Source organism: Giraffa tippelskirchi, chromosome 2 (genome assembly GCF_054371585.1).
Source record: "Giraffa tippelskirchi isolate mGirTip1 chromosome 2, T2T-mGirTip1v1.2.pri, whole genome shotgun sequence".
NCBI classification, from domain to species: domain Eukaryota; kingdom Metazoa; phylum Chordata; class Mammalia; order Artiodactyla; family Giraffidae; genus Giraffa; species Giraffa tippelskirchi.
The window spans coordinates 181874324-181898194 of NC_137276.1; the positions used below are offsets into that span (position 1 = coordinate 181874324).

A 23871-nucleotide genomic window follows, 5' to 3' on the forward strand; every position below is an offset into this window, starting at 1 on the left:
GCCTTGCTTCCTTGCCTAACTTCCCTTCTGCCCTGCTGCTGCTTTCTGTGACCTCCCAGATAAGCCATTTTCATGCACATTCTCGTCTCAGGCTTGGCCTTTGGTGGAACCCAACATAATACTCCGTCTGTGCTCTCTCGTAGCAGGCTGCTTAGGCTGTTCCTGTTATAACTTCCCTTACTTTGGGAAATATTCATTCAGGAATCTCTCTTGATCCTTGAGGTCAGGAACAGCATTTCCTTCCCACGTTCCTTTTAACACCTATCATCATCTTTTACTTGAAGTAGGCACTCAACAACTAAAAGTTGACTGAAAGCATTAAATTTGCACTACAGAATGTAAAAGAAAGAAAAAGTTAACATTTCAATTACTTACCAGTAAATTTAAAGCAGATCGATGAGCTTTAGGAACTTTGTCCTAACAAACAGAACAAATTATTTGTAGCCTTCATTTCACGCTATTCAAGACACCTGGTATTGAGAATCGTATTTCCTCCATTTATCTGTCCTGTTTTACCCCCTGGCCTCTAAGCTCAGTGAAGACAGGCCTTTGATTATTGCTTCTTTACAGTACCAGCCATACCTAGCTTGACATACTGCACATGGTATGTATTCAACTCCAAAAACATTTTAAAACAAGGTTATAAGATATAAAGCACCTAAGTGTGCTTTAAAATGGTTTATTGTTTAACATAGTTTACATTTTAATAATCATCTTTATGAAACAGGAGGGAAATGGGCAGAACACAACCTCTAAAAAATGACATTAGCCCTTGAGGCTATGACATAAACCAGTTAGAACCAACTAGGTCCAAGATGGCAGAAGATTAAACTTCCAGTAAACTTGAACCTCATTATGTTATTGTTGCTGTCATGTACAACCCTTGCGACCCCATGGACTATAGCCTGTCAGGCTCCTCTGTCCATGGGACTTTGCAGGCAAGAATACTGAAGTTGCCATTTCCTTCTTCAGGGGAGCTTCCTGACCCAGGGATCAAACCTGAGTCTCTTTAAGTTGCCTGCATTGGCCAGTGGGTTCTTTACCACTAGTGCAACCGGAACTCATCAGCCTATGAAATTACTCAGCTCATAAAAATTAATTGACCACCTGATGCATAGAGCCTACTCATTGGAAAAGAGCTTGATGCTGGGAAAGATTGAGGACAAAAGAAGAAGGGGGGGAGGGGGACAGAGAATGAGATGGTTGGAGATGGCATCACTGACTCAATGGACATGAATTTGAGCCAACTCCGGGAAACAGTGAAGGACAGTGAAGACTGGCGTGCTGCAGTCCTTGGGGTTGAAAAGAGTCAGACAAGACTGAGCAATTCAACAACAACAACCATGTTTCAGGGCTTCTTGCCTTCTGAGGGGGCCCACACTCTCTCTATGAAGTGTGTTTCTCCCTTGGGTGTTTTCACTTTCCCAGACGACCCCACGCCCTGGGGCTGCTCTTGCCTTTTGAGACATTCTTTCTATGGAATGTGTATCTCTCTAAATACCTATCACTTTGTCTCTAACTGAATTCTTTCTGCAATGAGACATCAAGTACCTGAACTTCATTGAGTGTGTCATCTGAAAAACAGTGGGTTCAAGTCCCAACCTGGGTTCTGGGTGAGTTCAAGTCCCAATTTGGGTTTTGACTGAGTTCAAGTCCTGACCTGTGGGTTCAAGTCTCATCTGAGTTGGGCAGTTGCATGTATAGTAGTTATTTTTATGCCTATTATATACAAGTGGGAACCCAGCAGAGTTCTATCATATTACTTATACAAATTTTAAGTTGAAAGCATCCAAATGAATGGGATTTATTGTATATGAAATTACTTAATTGAAATCAGAATCTTGTGGAATTAGTCTGAATATCCTAATTTTGTGAGTTTTACCCATCAGTTTCTCTGTTTACCATCACCTCTAATGCAGCATTTATTCACATTAGCTCTCTCTGTTCACTCCAAAGAGGCAGTATACAGATCTTGTAACTTTTCCTGCAGCCAGAGAATCTAATTCACCATAACAGACACAGCTGTGTGTGTTCCCTAGGCTGCTGTAGACATAACCCTTTAAAACTTAGCTTAGTTAAAGAAAATAGCACAAAACAATAGGGAGAAATTCATTGTTGTAGGGCCTGGACCCAGTCATTTCTTTCTTATAAAGTGACTTTGTTTTTGGTATTTTAGCTTTATTTGAATCATAACCGTGTCTTAGGAGGTCTTAATTTTACTAGGTGCTGTCTCTTAGGAAATAGTGTTAGGCATTTTTCTGCCAGTGGCATTTGCAGCCAAGAAGGGACAAATTAAAGATCAGTCAGTACTCACTTCACTTCCCTGGACCATCCACAAATCTGCATGATTTTACATGTGGAGATAAAAGTCAAACACTTTTGAATAGATCATTCTGGTGGATGTGGGCTGAAGACTTGTGGATGTAGTTGTGGCTCAAGCAGTTACTCTGTGAAAATGAATGCAGATACAATGCAGATGTATATAAAGGAAAAACATTCTGCATGAAACTGCAATCATAAGTTCTGGCATTCTTTTTTAATGTAAAATAAATTTTAGATTAAATAAATTTGCACTCTGTAAGATTTCAAAATTCTTTTAAGAAACGATGGAACACATAGTTTGTCAGGGTGTATTTAGCAGTTGCTTTGAATGACTGTCTCTTTTGAAAAATATTGCAAGTAGGAGTAGGGTACACAGGCAGAAGAGATATGCCAACAGGGAGGGAACTGCAATCCACATATTACATTGTTACATTCAAGACTGCCTACAAAATCTGAAGCTTGATGCAATCAGAAAATGCAGAACCCTTTGTTCAAAATTTATTCAAAATTTCAAGACGGCAAGTGCAGAGCTTTGAAACAAGTTGACGAAGGAGGGCCTATGTGACTGCACTGGTACCGTGTCCATGAGCCTGGTCCTGGGTACCCTCCATTCACTGAGATTCTACAAGGCCTCGTTTTTATTGGTTTTTGACCAAATGAAGTGTCCCTGGACACACTTAGAAATCTAAAGCACCAATGAGCCTAGAGAAGGGCTATGTTAAACATGGTTCTCTTATTTCTTAATACTGTATATTAGAATATCTATACACACCACAGTGGGAAACATCAGAGATTTGTTGGCTAGGGCTGGCTCTTAATAGAACTATGATAATTAATCCTAGATGGATATTCTCTCATTTCTTCTCATTTGATTGTCAATTGTTAAAAGCCAAGATCTCAATCTTGGAATCCTGAGATTTTATGCAGCTATCTACCTCCACTGTGCTAGGGAATAAGGGAGCAATGGCAAGTGCACCCTTGTTATTGTTTTGCTAAGGCCTTTCCAAAAATCCCTCCCAGATCTCCCTTACTGGAACTGAGTCTTTGCACCTCTCGGAAGTGAGTTGGGTAACTTGGTATTCTTTATTCCTCCTGCCTGAAACTTCACTTCTCTCCTATCTTAGAGGCCACTTTTATCTTGACTTGTATTACTTTGTTCTTCCTTGGAGTAGAGTGATGGAATAGGAAAACTTACATTTTCTCTTGGAATTAGAATAAAGATATAGTGAGTATATGACCCACCTCTACTGTTTATTCATTTTTGCATTCCTAAACCAGTGAATTCCATGTATCTACTAAGCCACAAATAATTTGAGAACCACATGTATTAGTAATCCTGAAAAATTCAAAGAATAGTTCTATAGGAGTATCTCCAAATTTGATTAAAATTCTTTCTCACTGACATTATATTTCTTCCAAGTTCTAAAAACATATATGCTATATGAATTAACTTTATTGTAAATGTTCTAGTTAATGCCTTTAAGAAGCATTGGTTGTTACGCTTGTTGGTGAACTCCTATGACAAGCCAGGACATTCAACTGAATTTTTAACCAAGTTTTACACTGAGCAAAGCAAACTTCCAAACACATTGTGATCCTTGTTATCAAGAACAGTTAGGAAAAAGTTATGAAAATGGCGTATTGGAGTCAACCTAGATTTTAATATCTGTTAAATGGAAACAGTCCTATCCTCTTATTTATTTTAAAAGGAAAATGATAATTTTTTATTTCTTAAATGGGAAATTTTATAAGAAAATGGTATGACTTCAATTAATACTGTATATTTTAGTTTTTAGAATTCATGACCTCTTAAAACCCTATTATTTTTATTTTTAAGTTTTTATTGAAATATACATTCTTTGGTAACCATAATTTTTTTCCCATGTCTGTTGATTTATTTCTGTTTTGTAAATAAGTTCATTTGTATCAATTTTTTTTAGATTCCACATAAACCCCATTATTTTTTAATGAACTAAAATTTTCTATTGTTAGATTTCCATGGAATCTGTTCTTTTTTTTTTTACAATTTTTTCTAAGTTATTTAATTGATATTTCTATTCAAAAATTGGTAAGACATATTGAATATAGATGAGACATGCCAAAAGGGTTGGTTTATCAAAATTACCTGTTCTATATATACACCTTTGACATACTCCTTTGCCAATTTAGAACCAGTCCATTTTTCCATGTCCGGTTCTAACTTTTGCTTCTTGACCTGCATATAGGTTTCTCAGGAGGCAGGTAAGGTAGTCTGGTATTCCCATCTCTTTAAGAGTTTTCCATAGTTTGTTATGATCCACACAGTCAAAAGCTTTAGTGTAGTCAATGAAGCAAAAGTAGATGTTTTTTTTGAATTTCCTTGCTTTTTCAATAATCCAACTAATGTTGGCAATTTTATCTCTGGTTCCTCTACCCAGCTTGTACATTTAGAAGTTCTTGGTTCATGTATATTTGAGGCCTAGCTTAAAGGATTTTGAGCATTACCTTGCTAGCATGTAAAATGAGTGTAATTGTGTGGTAGTTTGAACTTTCTTTGACATTGCCCTTCTTTGGAATTGGAATGAAAACTGATCTGTGGCCACTGCTGTTTTCCAAATTTGCTAGCATATTGACTGTAGCACTTTAACAGTATCATCTTTTAGGATTTGGAATAGGTCAGCTGGAATTCCATCACCTCCAGTTGCTTTGTAGTAATGCTTCCCAAGGCCCACTTGACTTCACATTCCAGGATGTCTGGCTTTAGGTGAGTGATGACACCATCGTGGTTATTCGGATCATTAAGAAGTTTTGTGTACAGTTCTGTGTATTCTTGCCACCTCTTGTTAACAGCTTCTGCTTCTGTTAGGTCCATACCATTTCTACCCTTTATTGTGCCCATCTTTGCATGAAATGTTCCCTTGGTATTCTAATTTTCTTGAAGAGATCTCTAGTCTTTTCCATTCTATTGTTTTCCTCTATTTCTTTGAATTGTTCAAGTTGGACTCAAGATTGCTGGAGAGAAATATCAATAACTTCAGATATGGAGATGACACCACCCTAATGGCAGAAAGCAAAGAGAAACTATAGAGCTTCTTGATGAAGATGAAAGAGGAAAGTGAAAAAGCTGGCTTGAAACTCAACATTCCAAAAACTAAGATCATGACATCTGGTCCCATCACTTCATGGCAAATAGATGGGAAACAATGGAAACAGTGACAGAATTTATCCTCTTGGGCTCCAAAATCACTGAGGACAGTGACTGAAGACCTAAAATTAAAAGACATTTACTCCTTGGAAGAAAAGCTATGACAAACCTAGATAGCATATTAAAAAGCAGAAACATCACTTTGGTGACAAATGTCTGTCTAGTCAAAGCTGTGATTTTTCCAGGAGTCATGTGTGAATGTAATTATTGGACCATAAAGAAGGCTGAGTGCCGAGGAATTGATGATTTTGAACTGAGTTGTTGGAGAAGACTCTTGAGAGGCCCTTGGACTGCAAGGAGGGCAAACCAGTCAATCTTAAAGAAAATGAACTCTGAATATTCATTGGAAGGACTGATGTTGAAGCTTCAATACACTGGCCATCTGATGTGAAGAGCTAGCTCATTGGAAAAGACCCTGATGCTGGGAAAGATTGAAGGCAGGAGGAGGAGGAGACAACAGAGGATGAGATGGTTGGATGGCATCACCAAGTCAGTGGACATGAGTTGAGCAAACTCTGGGAGATAATGAAGGACAGGGAAGCCTGGCATGCTGCAGTCCATGGGGTTGCAAAGAGTCCAACATGACAGAGCAACTGAAAAACAACAACTTGTTCTATAGGTGTGAATCTATACTAAATACAGTTTTTAATCAGTTACTAGTAGGCTGATGATACTGGCTGCTCCATAGGATTTGTGGATTTTACTTAATATATTTAAACACAACGTATTGTGGGGGGGTTTTCTGTTTGTTTTTTGGCCTTGCTGAGCATTGTTATGTGGAATCTTGGTTCCCTGACCAGGGACTGAACCTCTGCCCCCTGCAGTGGAAGCACTGGACTGCCAGGAAATTCCCACAAATGTGTTTTTAGAACTTCATTGCATTATAATCAATATACAAGAAAATGAGCATATTTAAAATTTACAGATCTGTAAGTTAACATATTTATGTACCTTTGAAAGCATCACCACTATCAAGATAGTGAATATATCAGCCCCTTCCAAAAGTTTCCTTGTGTCCGTTTGAAATTCTTCCCTCCCAAATCTTCTCAGGATCCCTTTTCCAGCATCTGTAGGCAACCACTGATCTGCTATTCCTATAGATTAGTTCAGTTCAGTTCAGTTCAGTCACCCAGTCCTGTCCGACTCTTTGCGACCCCATGGACTGCAGCACGCCAGGCCTCTCTGTCCATCACCAACTCCCGGAGTTTACCCAAACTCATGTCCATTGAGTCAGTGATGCCATCCAACCATCTCATCCTCTGTCGTCCCCTTTTCCTTCTGCCTTCAATCTTTCCCAGCATCAGGGTATTTCCCAATGAGTCAGCTCTTCGCAAGAGATGGCCAAAGTATTGGAGTTTCAGCTTCAACATCAGTCTTTCCAATGAACACCCAGGACTGATCTCTTTTAGGATGGACTGGTTGGATCTCCTTGCTGTCCAAGGGACTCTCAAGAGTCTTCTCCAACACCAAAGCCCAAAAGCATCAATTCTTTGGCACTCAGCTTTCTTTATAGTCCAGTCCAGCTCTCACATCCATACATGACTACTGGGAAAACCACAGCTTTGGCTAGACAGACCTTTGTTGGCAAAGTAATGTCTCTGCTTTTTAATATGCTGTCTAAGTTGGTCATAAATTTTCTTCCAAGGAGTAAGCGTCTTTTAATTTCATGGCTGCAAGCACCATCTACAGTGATTTTGGAGCCCCCCAAAATAAAGTCTGTCACTGTTTCCTCTGTTTCCTCATCTATTTGCCATGAACTGATAGGACCAGATGCCATGATCTTAGTTTTCTGAATGTTGAGTTTTAAGCAAACTTTTTCACTCTCCTCTTTCACTTTCATCAAAAGGCTCTTTAGTTCTTCTTCACTTTTTGTCATAAGGGTGGTGTCATCTGCATATCTGAGGTTATTGATATTTCTCCCAGTAATCTTGTTTCCAGTTTGTGCTTCATCCAGCCCAACGTTTCTCACAATGTGCTCTGCATATAAGTTAAATAAGCAGGGTGACAATGTATAGCCTTGACGTACTCCTTTCCCAATTTGGAACCAGTCTATTGTTCCATGTCCAGTTCTAACTGTTGCTTCCTGACCTGCATACAGGTCAGGTGGATTAGTTAGCATTTTATAATCTTTTTTTTTTTTTTATTGTTTCTTCAACTTGTTTTACTCACCATGATTATCTTGAAATTTTTCATGTTGTTGCCTGTTGTTTTCAATAGTTCATCTTTATTGCTGAGAAGTATTCTATTGTATGAGAATACCATATTCTATTCATTCATTCACCTTTAAATGATTTATCTTCCTGTTTTTATTCTTTTCTTTAGGCAAACTTTGCTTCAGTCTTGCCTCTTGGGAGGTCTCACAGTATCACAGGCATTTTGTTGTCAGCACATCTAGATCCAAATGCCAGCTGTGTCTCTTGTTAGCTGGGTGAACATGACCTGCATGTGTTTCCTTCCAGGGTTGCAGTTTCCTTGTCTGAAAAATAAGCATAGTAATATGTGGGGCTGTTGTAAGGCTTATACATGTAAAGCACACAGAATAAAACCTGACACAAATTAAGTGCTATTGGGGTGGCAGTTGTGGGTTTCACTGGTGTGTCAGATGGTAAAAATCCATCTGCAATTACAGGAGATACAGGTTCGATCTCTGGGTTGGATAGATCCCCTGGCAAAGGTAATGGCTTCTCCAGTATTCTTTCCTGGAGAATTCCATGGACAGAGGAGCCTGGTGGAATACAGTCCATGGGGTCACAAAAAGTCAGACACGACTAAGCAACTAACACTATTATTATTACTATTGCTATTATTAGTATAATTAATTCTATATGACGTGATTGATGGATCTTTTAGACTACAATAAACTCTCAACAGATGTTAACTATTATTAGTAATTTTGTAAAAGTTACATTACCAAATGACTATTCATTCCCTTTCTATCCTTGTCCCTCTTATGTTTTCAGTTTCTTCACTATCCTAGTTACTACTAATCTCAGTGTTACCTGACCAGGTATAACAGAGGAAAGCAGTGGTTCCCAAAGTATATGATGCAGGGAGAGCAACTTTAGTACCAACCTGGGAACTTGTAGAAGTACAAATTCTCAAGCCCCATCCTAAGCCAACTGAATGAGAAACTATGGGGGTATATGCTTTACCAAGACTTCCCAGTGATTCTGTTGAAATTAAAGAACTAGAGCAGTAGGGTAATCACCAGGCTTGGGCAGGAGTTAATGCAGGCTCAGTTCACATCAACTTTTTGTTATCAAAAGCATACTGTTGACTAATTGAGCTTAATATCAAGTAAAACCCCTAAGTCTTTTTCACACATGTTGCTGCTAATCCCCATATTCCCCATCTAGTACTTGTACAGGATTCTTTTTGGACTGAAGTATAAGTCTTTACATTTATCCCTATTAAACTTAATCTTGTTAGATTCGGCCCATCGCTCCAGTCATGTTTGGGGAAATTTTAGTTCAGCTGGAATGAACCATGACAAAAAGCAGGGCCTGGAGCTGGGGGAGGGGTGCTGTAAGCACAAGGTCCTTTTATGTATCAGCCGAGTACTGGCCCTTGAGATTCGGGCTATGGTGGGCTTCTAATTAAACTCTTGAGACCCAGGAAGAGTAGTAATTTGATTTCTGTATAACTCTGCTAACATTTATTGGGAACCTGGTTGTGAACAAGGTGCAGGAGAAATTACTAAATAGCGCTCCCTTTAAAGTCAGATGTAAGTATAGAGATAAAGAGGTTTTTGTTTGTTTGTTTTTGACACATGAAGCCTAATACATTAATGCTTGCAAGTCTCTCAAGGAATAGAACTAATATTTTTTGAGTACCAGATCCTTTCATATATGCTTTGTTTACATTTTCATACTTAATTTTCAAGCCAGTTCAATGATCTAGGGATGAGAACCTCATTTACAAATGAAGAAACTTATAATCAAAGGTTAATGCATTTCCTCAAGGTCACACAGGTAGTTAGCAGTAGAACAGGAGGAAATCCCAGATTTACATGGGCTTAAAGGCTATGCTAGATATAGATTTTCTCCCGGAGATCAAAAAGTTAAGCTCTTTATTTATTTATTTTTTAGTTGTAGTTGATTTACAATGTTGTGTTAGTTTCTATTGTACAGCCAAGTGATTCAGTTATATATTTATATGTATATATATATATATACACACACACACATATTCTTTTTCATATTATTTTCCATTATGTTTTATTACAAGGTATTAAATATAGTTCGATTCCCCGGGTCAAGAAGACCCCCTGGAGGAGGAAACGGCGACCCCCCCCCAGTATCCTTGCCTGGAGAATCCCATGGACAGAGGAGCCTGGTAGGGTACAGTCCATGGGGTCCCAAAGAGCTGGACACGACTGAAGTGACTTAGCATGCACCCATGTGCTACACAGAAGGACCTTGTTGTTTATCTGTTTTGTGTATACTAGTTTGTATCTGCTAATCCTAAACTCTGAGAAAATTAAGCTCTTTAAGTGTGATAACTACCAGCAGCTTAAACATAACTATTAATGCTCTTGGGCTGATTTATAATGAATAATTTTACCATTCCCAAAACATTAAAATATAAATAGATGACTCAATGCATCTAAGTGTACTAGCAGTCCTAAGTTTAAAAAACAGTCTTACTTTTGGGTTCATTTTGGGTTCATTTGGGTTCATTTTGCCTCTTTTAAAGTGTTAGCCACATAGTTAATCAATATTGTCTCTGGCAAACAGATCTTTGGAAAGGATATAATTTCTTCCTCTAGGGGGCGAAACTAGGCAATTCTACTCTATTTAACAAGTAATACCTACTATATTTTATATGCCATAAAATGTGTATTGTAATAAAGTAGATTGTAGTATAATGGAAAGTGCACTGAACTTGGAGTCTTAAGATTAAAATTTAGTTCTACTTGCTAGTTATATCACCCTGGGCAAAAAGTTTGACTTTTATAAACCTCAGTATTGAGATCTCTAAAATTGGATGATGAGAATTAACTGATGTAATATCTCTGAAGGAAGGCACTCTATAGTTTGTTAAATGTTTTATAAAGATATTATTATACTTTTGATACTTACCTATTTTACAAGTTGCTTTCAGGAAGAGAAAATGTGATATATTTTGGACATTTCTGCCACTTACATATATCCTCAATTGATAGAGCAGAATTCGAAATTTTTGAGCTTCTCTGAAAATGCTACCATTCTTTCATAGTTTATTTTAACTGTAGAGCTTCCAGTAGAGTTATATAAAAATGGTGTGGTAGAACTGATACTGAAACACTAGATTTGGTTTGTTAACTTGCATTTTAAAGGTACATGCTCTTTAAACAGCACTAACATTGTCAGTACCACTAGTATCATCATTATAAAAGGACACTCACTAGGAGCCCGCCTGCCTGAAGGCACTTGCTGTGGTTATACAAAGTGAGTTAAGCTGATAGAAATTCCAATTCTTTAGGGCTTTATAATGCAATACAGACAGACCTTATATGAATAGGAAAAATAAAGATATGCACTTAAATGCTTTCATTTGAATCCCTGCTATATCCCTTATTTGGTGTGACTTTAAGTCAAGGACAGTCTTAAATTTCAATTTCCTCATTTTTAAGATGGGGGTAACAATTGTGCCTACCTGGTAGAAATGTGAGCATTAATGCTGTATTATGGGTAAAATCCTTAGTATTATGTCAGTACTTAATGCACGGACAATATTAGCTTTTGTTATAAGAGAAACTGAGGCACATTAAACATTTTAGGAATTTGAGCAAAAACTGATTCCAGTCACCAGCACCAAACCAGTATTGTTTAGGAGCACTCCTCCAACAAGAGCTCAGGGAGAGACTTTTATAGAGGAAAGTGAAAAAGTATCAGTGTTAGTTCCTCAGTCGTGTCCAACTCCGTGCTCTCCCTTCAGTCATGTACAACTCTGTGCAATCCCATGGATGGTAGCCCACCAGGCTTCTCTGTCCGTGGGATTCTCCAGGCAAGAATACTGGAGTGGGTTGCCATTCCCTTCTCAGGGAATTTATCTCACCCAGAGATGAACCTGGCTCTCCTGCATTGCAGGCAGATTCTTTACTGTCTGAGTCACCAGGGAAGCCCTTTATGGAGAAAGGGCACAAGCAAAGTAAGGAAATTATTGATTGGCTACAGTTTAAAGCCTAGTTGGCTGTGATTGGTTGTCCTTTGGTTTTAATTTTGTGACCCTGAGGCATTTATAAGCCTAGAGTTTGGTTTGCTTATGTGGACACACTGCGTTAGAGCCACCTCAGTCTAATAGCCTCTTTACTTAATTTAACAGGTGTTATTTGAGCTAAGTACTCTGTGCTCCAATATCAAACTCCTAAACCTTTCACCTCCCTCTTCTGGTTTCCATACCCTGCAAATGAGCTTTCTGTGGTCATAATGAATAGTATGTGTAGTCTGGAAATCATTGTCAGTCACCCACAGTGCTTCATTAACTCCCTAGAATCACAGAGTCTTAGAGCAGGAACCCCAGCATTCCCAAGTCATTTAGACCAGTGACCTTATTTTGCAAATAGGAGAACTGAGGCCCAAAGAGGTTAAGTGTCCCACCCAAGCTAACGGGCCAGTTAGTGACAAAGATAGAAAAATATGGACTGCACACTCAAAGTATATTACCCTCCCTTCTCCGCAGAGTCTCTCTCCAGACTCCCTGGACACCTTAATCTCCTCTTATGTTACTTGCTCTGCCAATAGAACCATACTTACCTGGCTTGCTGCCAATTCAGGTTGTCTGGCTTCAGCTAAGTCTTCATGGTTAATCTTGTTATTCTTTTCTGGTTTTGTTTCTTAGTATGTAAGTTTCACAATTTCTTTAGAAGGGGGAAAGAAAAAAGCTCTGCCTTTATTTTTCCAAATAAAGCCTTACTTGTGCCAATAAATGAAACCAATCAAAGTTTCTCTGGTTGGAGTAGAAATGGGGTTGTGGGCCCACAGGCCCATAGGCTCAGCTCAGCGCTTCTCTCCTATCCTTTTTAAAGTGGTCCCTGAGGGAGCTCCACTGTACTCTTAGGGCATCTCTTAGCAAAACAATTTAAAAGCTACTTCCTAACACCTACACTCAACAATGGTTATTCCTGGGAACTCTCAAATGTCAAGAGAGGCTCAGGCCACTTCCATATTTAAAAAATAGAGACATGCTAAACAGGATTGCACAAACTACAATATAGTGTAAAGATTTAAGCTTAACAGGTTAACACTTTAAACTCAGATATAATATTGATGGAATTTCAGTCCCACCCCCAATTTTTCACTGGCTCTGACTTTTCTTAACCTGGCCTGTTTCTCAATTCTGCAGTTCTACTTCTACTCTCTCATTCAACGGTCAGTTAATGAATGTCCACTCAGTGTTAAGTTCATGAAAGGTACTGGCATCACGAAGATGAAAAAGACAATCTTTGCCCCTCAGGCAAATGGCAAACTAATGGGGAAGAGAGCCCAGAAGATAGTCCCCAGGGAACCATGCCTTCTGGTATTCATGCCTTTGATAGTCCCGAGCCCTGTGGCTTGTAAGACAAGCCGAGTTAATAGCAGGGGAAGTGACAAAGTTAGGGAGTAGCATTTAAGAGGACCTGCAGTTTTTGATTTCTTCCTTTTAGAATGTTCTTCTTTGGGAGCTCTGACTGCGGTATGGGCTACCTTGGCGGAAAGACCATGTGGAACAACTCATGGAAAGAAAGAAGCCCAGGTGTCCCAGCATCCCCGCTTAAGCCCAGTCTTCCAGCCATCTCATCCAAGGCACCAGATAAATGAGTGAATCATCTTGGAAGTTCCAGCTTAGTTGATCCCAACAGTTAGCTGTTGTGTGCTATGCTCAGTCTTATCCAACTCTTTGTGACCCCAGTCTGTAGCCCACCAGGCTCCTGTCCATGGGATTCTTCAGGCAAGAATCCTAGAGTGGGTTGCCATTTCCTCCTCGAGGGGATATTCCTGACCTAGGGATCTAACCCACGTCTCCTGTGTCTCCTGCATTGTAGGCATATTCTCTACCTGCTAAGCCATTGGGGAAGCCCAATGTATTTGACTGTAGCCCCAGCTGATATCACATGGAGCTGAAGACTCACACAGCTGATCCTTGGCAATCCATAGAACTCATAGAGATGACAAATTAGTTGTCATTTAAACCACTATGCTTTGTAGTAGATGGTTGCAAAGCAATAAATAACTGAAACAAATGGTTAAAAAAATTGTGATACATGTGGTTAGTACTGTTATTGAGGCATCTACAAACTGAAGTTGTAGGATTGAGGAATTATTGACTATGCAGCATTTGACTAGGAACTAGGGTATACAGGAATTTACAGAAGAACTGACATTATGAGCTGGTCTTAAGGAATGTGGGCTTCCCCGATGGCTCAGGGGTAAAGACCTGGGTGGGGAAGATCCCCTGGAGGAGGAAATGGCTACCCAATCCAGTATTCTTGCCTGGAGAATCCCATGGACAGAGGAGCCTAATGGGCTACAGTCCATAGGGTTACAAAGAGTCCAATATAACTGAATGACTGAGCACACATAGGAAATGAGTAGAATTTTGTCAGACAAAAAGTAGTGTGTATAAACAGAAAGAAGCTTTAAAGAGCATATTTTCATGGAGGATAGTATGTAGTTCGGTTTGGGTTGGGTTATGTATTAGAGCAAATTTATAAAGGCATTTTTTGAGGGGTGGTCAAGCTAATATATTATTCTGTAGGCAATGGAAAGCCAATGATGGCTTTTAGGCACTGCCTTGAAATGAGCATGTGTCATATCTGTTATCTCAGGCCTCACTATTGGCTATTTAACACCAGTGATGATTTCTTAATTCTCTTTTTCTTCTTCTTCCATGACCCTATTCAGGTTCTCCTCCTGCCTATCTAATAGATGCTTCCCTTTGGGTTTTATTATCTCCACAATGGTATTTACCAAGTTTCTGTCTTTGGTTCTCATCTCATCTTTCCCAGTATTCTCTTTTGGCTGCAACTGAGATTTCTTGGCAGAAGACTCCAAATCTGTTTCTAGACTGGCCTTACTTGCTAAACATCACATTATCTCAGACAAGTCTAAAATCCAATTCAATCCTCTTCCTGTCTCTACTTTTGCCCCAAGAAAAATTTAGCCTCTTCTCTTCATCTCCCCATTGCTGTAATTTCTTTCTCAGAATTACATCTTCAGTTCCTGACTTCTCTCATACCTAATCTATCAGTCAGATCTATTGTTCCTCCTTTACAACTGTCTTTCATATTTTTCTGTCATTGCTTTCTTCTTTATAATTTCTGTAAAATCTAGTATTGATCTTGTCAACCTCCTGCAGAATTTTTTTTCCCCAAGTCCATTGGCTTTGTAACTGAAAAAATGGTTCCTCTTCAGTCTAATCTTATTTTTCAAAACTATTTCTTCAGCTCACAGCTTCATCATAGAGCTACTGAAGGGCCTTAATCATCAGGTCGAAAGTGGAACTCCATCCCTGTGTTGTATGTTCTATGAGTAACACCTTTTTATCTTGCAAATTGTGAAGTAAGGTTAGCTAAATGAGAATGAGATTCTTGACTTAAAAAAAAAGAGGTGACATTTGTTTTTCTTAGGGGATTGGAGGAAGCTGACTGAGGAATAGAAAATAGATGCCTCAGTGCTGAGGATCAAATGTTTTCCATGGGTTGGCTAGGATGAATCACTTGGGTCACCTACTGAAAACACAGATATTCAAGCTCTACTGCCTACAGCAGTGGGTCTTCAACTTGGGTATACATTGGAATCACTAAGGGAGCTTGAAAAATTACTGATGACCTGCTCCCACCACCAGTGTGTCTGATTTAATGGTCTGGACTATACCCTTGTGTGTATTTTTTAGTTGTCACACATTGCTAAGGGTTGGTCTTAACTTTGAACATCAAATCACTAGTTAACTACGTGCTGGGAATGTGGTGTCTGATACCATCTGACTACCGAAATGCTCTCTTTCCAGGTGCTTGTAATATGCAGTCAAGGTTGCAGCTATTCCCTAGAGGTTCTATTTGACTGTACCAACTCAATGGACATAGATTTGAACAAGCTCCAGGAGTTGGTGATGGACAGGAAAGCCTGGTGTGCTGCAGTCCATGGGGTCGCAAAGAGTTGGACACAACTGAGCAACTGAACTGAACTGAACTGAGGATGATGACAATAAATAAATGCCCATGTGATTTTGGGAGTGATTGTGATAGATAGAAACATTTGTTTCCCTGGGTGTTTCTGGCAAAGGATTCAATAAATGCATGAGGCAACCACAAGCTGGAGCATTAAGTCAACGACAGGTCATTCTTATAGACAGAGTAATAGACTAACTTCTAAATTATGCTGTGGATATGCTGAGCTCATCCTCACATCCTCCACCATGAGATTATCCTTCACTCTTTTTCAATTCTCTCTTTCCAGACCAATTGACTTAGTTTCCTCACTTCTGCTCTAGCCAGACTTGCCTATTTGGTGTTTGGTGTTCTCTATGATTTTTCACTTTTGCAGCCTCTTTCTTATCTCATCCCTGAGCTACTTATATCAAAACCTTATCTATTCTTAATACTCAGTATAAATCCACCACTTTAGTGAACTCTTCTCTTATTTCTCATCTAGAGTTGATCTCATGAAAAATCTGAATACCCATCCAATCTATAACGTTATCACTGTGGTGTCACTTTAACTTGCACGTGATTGTAATTGCTTAGTGAGTAATGCTTCTGTTCAAAACATGATAAACACGTACACATGATTAACATTAGCATACTTATATTTTTTAAAATTGGGAGCAGTAGTATTTCAGTACTTACATATTATATTTAAAGTCAGCTATGTTATTAATCTGTGCAAGCAACTCATAGTGATAATGTTATAGACTGGATGAGTATTCAGATTTTCATGAGATCAATTCTAGATGAGAAATAAGAGATCACTAAAGTGGTGGATTTATGCTGAGTATTAAAAATACATAAGGTTTTTGATATAAGTAACTAAGGGATGTTACTGCTGCTGCTAAGTCGCTTCAGTCATGTCCAACTCTTAACAACCCCATGGACTGCAGCCTACCAGGCTCCTCTGTCCATGGGATTTTCCAGGCAAGAGTACTGGAGTGGGGTGCCATTGCCTTCTCTACTAAGGGATGAGTCTTACCTATTTTATTGGTTGCTAGGGCTGCCAAAACAAAATGTCATAGACTTTGTGGCTTAACAACAGGAATTCATTTTCTCACAATTCTGGAGGCTGGAAGTCTGAGATCAAGGTGTCCTCAGGTTTGCTTTCTTCTGAAGCTTCTCTCTCTGGCTGATAGGTGGTTGTCTTCTCTCTGTCTTCACATGGTGTTCCTTCTGAAAGTATCAATCTCCAAATTTCCTGTTTTTATAAGGACACCAGTCATATTAGATTATGACTCACTCTAATGACCTTATTTAACTTAATTACCTCCTTAAAGACCCTTCTCCAAACAGTCATATTCTGAGGTACTGGGGAGTTAGGACTTCTACATATGAAACTTGGTGGGCTGTAATTCAGCCCACAACAGCTAACTTGCTACAAATTACTGGCACACATTATATGTCAGGACTGTATGTAAATTTTAGCACACTGTAAACAAGCAAGCAAAGAGATACCTAGTTAGTGTTACATCTGTGTGTTATGATCATGCTAATAATTTGAATTGAATGACAATTCTATGCGTAAGACTCTGAAGGTAAGAAAAGACAAGCAATTATGAGCTTAATTTTATTGATATTACTTATAAAGTCTTGATTCATAGTTGCTCACACAAGAGTTTACTTTTTAAGCAACAGGCATACCTGAAGTTAAAATTAAAGAACAATAGTAAAAAGAAAAGGGAAAAAAGAATAAAAAAACAAAAAAATTAAATTAAAGAACATAAAAGGCTTTTGGGTATAGTTGAGAAGAGGCTGGAATTTGTAGGTTGACCTTGGTTGCACGTGTGCATGCTAAGTCACTTCAGTCATGTCCGACTCTTTGCAACCCTATGGAGTGTGGCCCACCAGGCTCCTCTGTCCATGGGTAACTACTTTTCTGAGCCTTCATCTCGTCATGTATGAAATGGTGTGTTATCTGCTTTATCTCTGCTTTATTTCTTAATGTTAAAATCCTTTGTAAGTTATAAAGCAGCATTCAAATATTATTCAATATATTGTGAAGGTCCAGAAAGAAATTTAGAGAGGTGTCCCTAAGACGGTATCATTCCTTACCAATTAAGTAGTTAACAGAGGCTCAGAGAAACTGAGAGTAAATTGCTGTAAATAAAAGAAAGCTGTCTTCTGTTGTTTTTCTTTATGAAAATCTCCCTGGCAGAATCCACCTACCATGTATGACAACATGAATAAACCCAGACATTATGCTAAGTGAAATAAGCCAGTTAGAGAAGGGCAAATACTTTGTGATTTCACTCAAAGATATCTTTAGTCAAATTCATTGAAACAGAGAGTAGTATGGTGGTTGCCAGGGGCTGAGGGGAAGGGGAAACATGGAGTTACTTACTGTTCAATGGGTATGAAGTTTCAGTCATGTAAAATGAACAAGTTCTAGAGATCTGCAGTACAACACTGCAATTATGATTGTGTGTGTGGTAGTCACTCAGTCTTGTCCGACTCTTTGCGACCCATGGACTGTAGCCCACCAGGCTCCTCGTCCATGGAATTCTTCAGGCAAGAACACTGGAGTGGGTTGCCATTTCCTTCTCTGTAATTATGGTTAGCAATACTTTATTGTACATGTAACAAATTAAAGAAGGTGAGCAGGTAGACTTCATGTTATCTGTTGTTAGTACAAAAAAAAAAAAAAATTCAGAAACCCAATCTTGAGTGGGATAACAAGGCCTTTACTCAAGTCCATGACAAAGGGCTCCTATATTTATGCTTTTTAAAGGTTGTACAAATTTTTAAGCCACTCCTTACTTGGCCTCCCCTGCATCTCTAGTCTAGGTGGCAAATTAGCCTTGGGCCCTGTGCCAGCTCCCTTGGTACTAGCTGTGATGATGGAGAAGGAAGTCAAAGATTGAGATTCCAGAGCCTACTAGTGCCTTTATGATCCCTCCCCCTTATCTCTTTTCTTCCCTGCACTACTGATTTAAGTATGTACTCTTTGCACTTGGGCCACAATTACTGCTTGTGGCTCTTAAAGGCAGGTGAAAGGGTCAACCTCTTTGAAATCAGTGCCTGCCTGATCATAGCTCCTTGTTGTTAAGGCAGTAAATGTAGTGAGAAGTTTGAATACCCACTGGGTTTATAACATAATATATAGACTTGATCCTTCCTTCTGATTCTACCAGTCAACAACCCACCGTCTTTTTCACATGTCTCTCTTGTTCATACCTATATACTGAGTACCTACTATAATACCTGCCACTTAGTGAGTAATAATCTCAGTGGGAAAGAGAGTAAGTAGGGTTGGTAAAGCCCACATGGCTCAAGTAAATCGTGTTAAACAAATCAGGACACATTGAAAGTTTGCTGAGGGCCCATCTCTAACTTTGCCACTCCACTTCTTAGAGTCACTAAACTTGTCAATGGTCCCAGAGCCATGAAGAATGGATAAAGCAGCCAAGCAGCATTTGAAAAATGGGAGGTACAGCTGTTTAACCTGTTTTTACAGAATTAATCTTCTTTTAAGGATTGAAAGGTAAATGTAGAGTCAGAAATGCAACTGAGGAGACTAGACCAGATCACAGCCCCTCCATGTCCCAGGCAAGCTAGCTGGGAGGTGAGGCAAAGTGACACAAAGCTCAAGAGAATGACTTCTTTAATCAATGTCAAGGCTCATTAAGTTGCAACTAGCCTAGAAAATAGGAGGAATCTTCAGGATTAAGGACCACGGTTGCTGGCCTTGCTTTTTCAGGAGAGTATGGAAATGAAGAGTCCTTCTGACAGAGATGTGGTTGTTGGAGCGCTGAGGGCAGCTAGAGGAGCAATCTTCATGACCTCTGTTGAGTCGAGAAAACAGCTGGACAGCTGACATTTTCATCAGCTGTGTCTCTGCCCAGCTGCACAGATGGGCGCTTCAATTATATAATAAATCACCAGCATTCTAATGTACCCAACAGGCCTTGTCAGTCACATTGCTTAAAACCTTTAGAACCACAAGATCTTTGAGTATTTTCCTCACAAATGGACCCGTTTGCTTTCTAATACCTATTGTTGTAAAGCAAAGACTCTCTGGGTAAAGAGAGAACACTTGTATTAAATCCCATGTTATATCTTTGATTCTTTCACTTGGCTGGAGATCTTACTTGGCTTCTTAGGAAACACGTGGCCTGGCATCTGTGAATGGAAATTGTTGCCATCTAGTCCCAGTGTATCTTCTAGGGTAAAACTGAAATTGAGCTTTGTGAAATTAAAAAAAAAAAGTAATAGTATTTTTATTTCTTACAGGTTGTACAGAGTTTAACTTAATCAGTATTAAAGTGGTCTTGTATCATACATGATGACTCAACAGCAACGTGTCTACAAATTATTCAAGCCCTTTTCTTTTTTTTTTTTTTTTTTTAGTTTTTTGATCACTGGGTTTTTTTTTTTTTTTTTTTTTATAAATTTATTTATTTTACTTGGGGGCTAATTACTTTACAATATTGTAATAGTTTTTGCCATACATTGACAAGAATCAGCCATAGGTTTACATGTGTTCCCCTTCCCGAACCCCCCACCCACCTCCCTCCCCCTCCCATCCCTCTGGATCATCCCACTGCCCCGGCCCCGAGCCCTTGTCACATGCATCGAACATGGAATGGTGCTCTGTTTCACATATGACAATACACATGTCTCAATGCCATTCTCCCAGAACGACCCACCCTCACCTTCTCCCTCAGAGTCCATAAAATTGTTCCATGCATCTGTGTCTCTCATTCTGTCCCGCATATAGGGTTATCGTTACCATCTTTCAGATTCCATATATATGCATTAGTATACTGTATTGTTGTTTTTCTTTCTGGCTTACTTCACTCTGTATAATGGGCTCCAGTTTCATCCATCTCAGTAGAACCGGTTCAAATGTATTTTTTTTAATGGCTGAGTAATATTCCATTGTGTATATGTACCACAGCTTCCTTATCCATTCATCTGCTGATGGACATCTAGGTTGCTTCCATGTCCTGGCTATTGTAAACAGTGCTGCGATGAACATTGGGGTACACGCGTCTCTTTCAATTCTGGTTTCCTCGGTGTATATGCCCAGCAGTGGGATTGCTGGGTCATATGGCAGTTCTATTCCCAGTTTTTTAAGGAATCTCCACACTGTTCTCCATAGTGGCTGTACTAGTTTGCATTCCCACCAACAGTGTAAGAGGGTTCCCTTTTCTCCACACCCTCTCCAGCATTTATTGCTTGTAGACTTTTGGATAGCAGCCATTCTGACTGGTGTGAAATGATACCTCATTGTGGTTTTGATTTGCATTTCTCTAATAATGAGTGATGTTGAGCATCTTTTCATGTGTTTGTTAGCCATCTGTATGTCTTCTTTGGAGAAATGTCTGTTTAGTTCTTTGGCCCATTTTTTGATTGGGTCATTTATTTTTCGGGAATTCAGCTGCAGAAGTTGCTTGTATATTTTTGAGATTAATTGTTTGTCTGTTGCTTCATTTGCTATTATTTTCTCCCATTCTGAAGGCTGTCTTTTCACCTTGTTTATAGTTTCCTTTGTTGTGCAAAAGCTTTTAATTTTAATTAGGTCCCATTTGTTTATTTTTGCTTTTATTTCCAATATTCTGGGAGGTGGGTCATGGAGGATCCTGCTGTGATTTATGTCGGAGAGTGTTTTGCCTATGTTTTCCTCTAGGAGTTTTATTGTTTCTGGTCTTACGTTTAGATCTTTAATCCATTTTGAGTTTATTTTTGTGTACGGTGTTAGGAAGTGTTCTAGTTTCATTCTTTTACAAGTGGAAAAGAATGTTTCTTTTACAACTGAAATTGAGCTTTGTGAAATTAAAAAAAAAAAGTAATAGTATTTTTATTTCTTACAGGTTGTACAGAGTTTAACTTAATCAGTATTAAAGTGGTCTTGTATCATACATGATGACTCAACAGCAACGTGTCTACAAATTATTCAAGCCCTTTTCATGACTCATGCCATGTATTATGGCAGAGTAAATTTTTCCCTCTCTCTTGGAAAAAAAAAGGCCTGTTTTTCCTATGAAAAAATTTAGACATTTGGAAACTTTTAAGAAAGAGATTTTTCTAATATTAATAAATGGTTATTAACATTTTAAAAGTGAATTAAAAGCTTGTCACTAAGATACAACTAAGATCCTAGAAACCAAAGACCTCTATTTGGTGAAACATGAGCACTGATATTTTGATGATTTCCAGTGATTCTTCTAGAAATGCTCGCTGAGAGTCATGTACCCATGTGAAAAGAGGCTGATCTGTGGTCTATGCAGAGTTGGAACCAGTTTGACCTGAATATATCTAGATAACCTATTGTCATTGAGAGTGAATCTAAGCCTTCAGAAGCCTTCTCCATCTACTTGGTCAGCATGCCCCTCCTTTCTTCTGGCCAGTTTCCCAAGAAATCCAGGGACAAAATTAATGCAGAAGATGGTCTGATGGGCAAGGCCATTCCTGCTCCTGGTGCCATGCTGCCATGCTCTCCCTTCAGTCATGTCTGACTCTGTGCAACCCCATGGGCTGTAGTCCACCAGGCTCCTCTGTTCATGGGATTTCCCAGGCAAGTATACTGGAGTGGGTTGCCATTTCCTTCTCCAGGGGATCTTCCTGACCCAGGGATTGAACCCATGTCTCTGAAGTCTCCTGCATTGGCAAGTGGGTTCTTTATCACTAGTGCCACCTGGGAAGCCCACTCTGCTCCCAGGACTGGGTGTAAAGAGATCTGAAATGACTGATCAGCTCAGGATTGTCATTGCTTCTAGCTGGTTCCTACTGTCACTGTGAAGTCTGTGCCCAAAGTCTAACAGGTGCTTACCTACTCTGTGTGATGTCCTTGCTGGTCTGGATTCTTGCCAGCCTCACAGTGGATCGCTGAATTTGGGCTTACATGTAGCTCTCTTAGGGCATACTCAGATATTCTGCCATTGTTCATCATAACAAAACATTCTGTGTGTCACTGTGTCATCATAGGGAGCCTTCACCACAGGGAGACCCCTCCACAAATGTAGACTGGGGATACCACCCTAGACTTGTCCTTCTCTCAAGGTTTTTTCAGGGTCATCCTTAACAGTTCCAACTCCTAAGCCTTGGGCAGGACCATCCTGTCCACCATTCCAAGTCTGTTTAACTGTGAGTCTCACAGAGGGGGAAGTTAGTGATTTGGGCCCTTTGCCATAGGAGGCCTGGGGTCCTTTCGCAAAATGATCCATCACTTTCCAAGGACAAGTTCTCTTTATGAAATAATGAGGTAGGTTGTATTAAAAAAAAAAAACACTTTAAAAAAGATATTATTACACCTTCCTTTTAAAATCATGGATACTTAACTATTTATATAACTGAGAATTTCCTTTTGAATAACTCTTCTCTAAAAGATTTTTTTTTTCAGGTAATTTGTAGTCTATACATCTAAACATAAGAGTGAGTGATATAATTTTAAGTACTTCTTTATCCCCACCAAGGAGTGCCCTGTTTATGCTCAATCATAATAACTATACTGACTATACAAAAATCATCCCAGTAAATGGTAAAGTTTTTACCACTTGGCTTAAGCTAAAGACATGCTTGATTTTCTTACCTCAACACCCAAATCCAAATCCTACTGGCCAAATAGGATATACCACCAAAATATATCTTTTTTTTTTCGCTCATACCACATGGCTTGTGGGGTTAGTTCCCTGACCAGGAATTTAACCTAGGGCCATGACAGTGAAAGTGCTGAATCCTAACCACTGGACTATTGGGTAACTCTGCCACCAAAATATATCTATAGACAGTGTCAAATGTTTTAATGTGTCATTAAAGTACACAATCCAAATATCACAAATCTCTCTATCTCTATAGTCATCCTCTAATGCAGTCTACATCTTAAGACAACACGAATTGCTTCCTTACGTTCACCTTTTGCCATTCTTGGCATACCCCAGTAGATTTCCTTGCCACAGAAAGAAATAAAAACAGAAATCAGATATTATAACTTCCCAACTGAAGATCCATCAAAGACTTTCCTTAGTTTTTATGTTTCAAAAGCAAAAAGCCCTTTCCCAACTCTGGCCTTTGTTCTTGTTCCCTAGTCCTGACAAGCTTCTCTCCTGTCCTTCGAACAGATGGTTCATTCTTATCCTTTCGATAACAGATCTCATATTGCTGTCTTGGAGAGGTCTTCCCTGACCTCATTGTTTAGGTTGCCACTTGCAGTTGCTCTCATTATCCTCTTTATTTCCTACATGAAACTGTCATTTTA

General features: G+C 39.1%; 1 long non-coding RNA gene across 1 annotated transcript; it reads right to left on the reverse strand.

The window, feature by feature from the left end:
* Positions 1–4685: 4685 nt before the first annotated feature.
* Positions 4686–22694, reverse strand: LOC145539035 (uncharacterized). Its single transcript, XR_014077525.1, has 4 exons — positions 22447–22694; positions 16654–16872; positions 7676–7982; positions 4686–5358 (listed from the first exon to the last, which is right to left on the reverse strand). It is a non-coding gene; the product is annotated as an uncharacterized LOC145539035 (long non-coding RNA).
* Positions 22695–23871: the final 1177 nt, after the last annotated feature.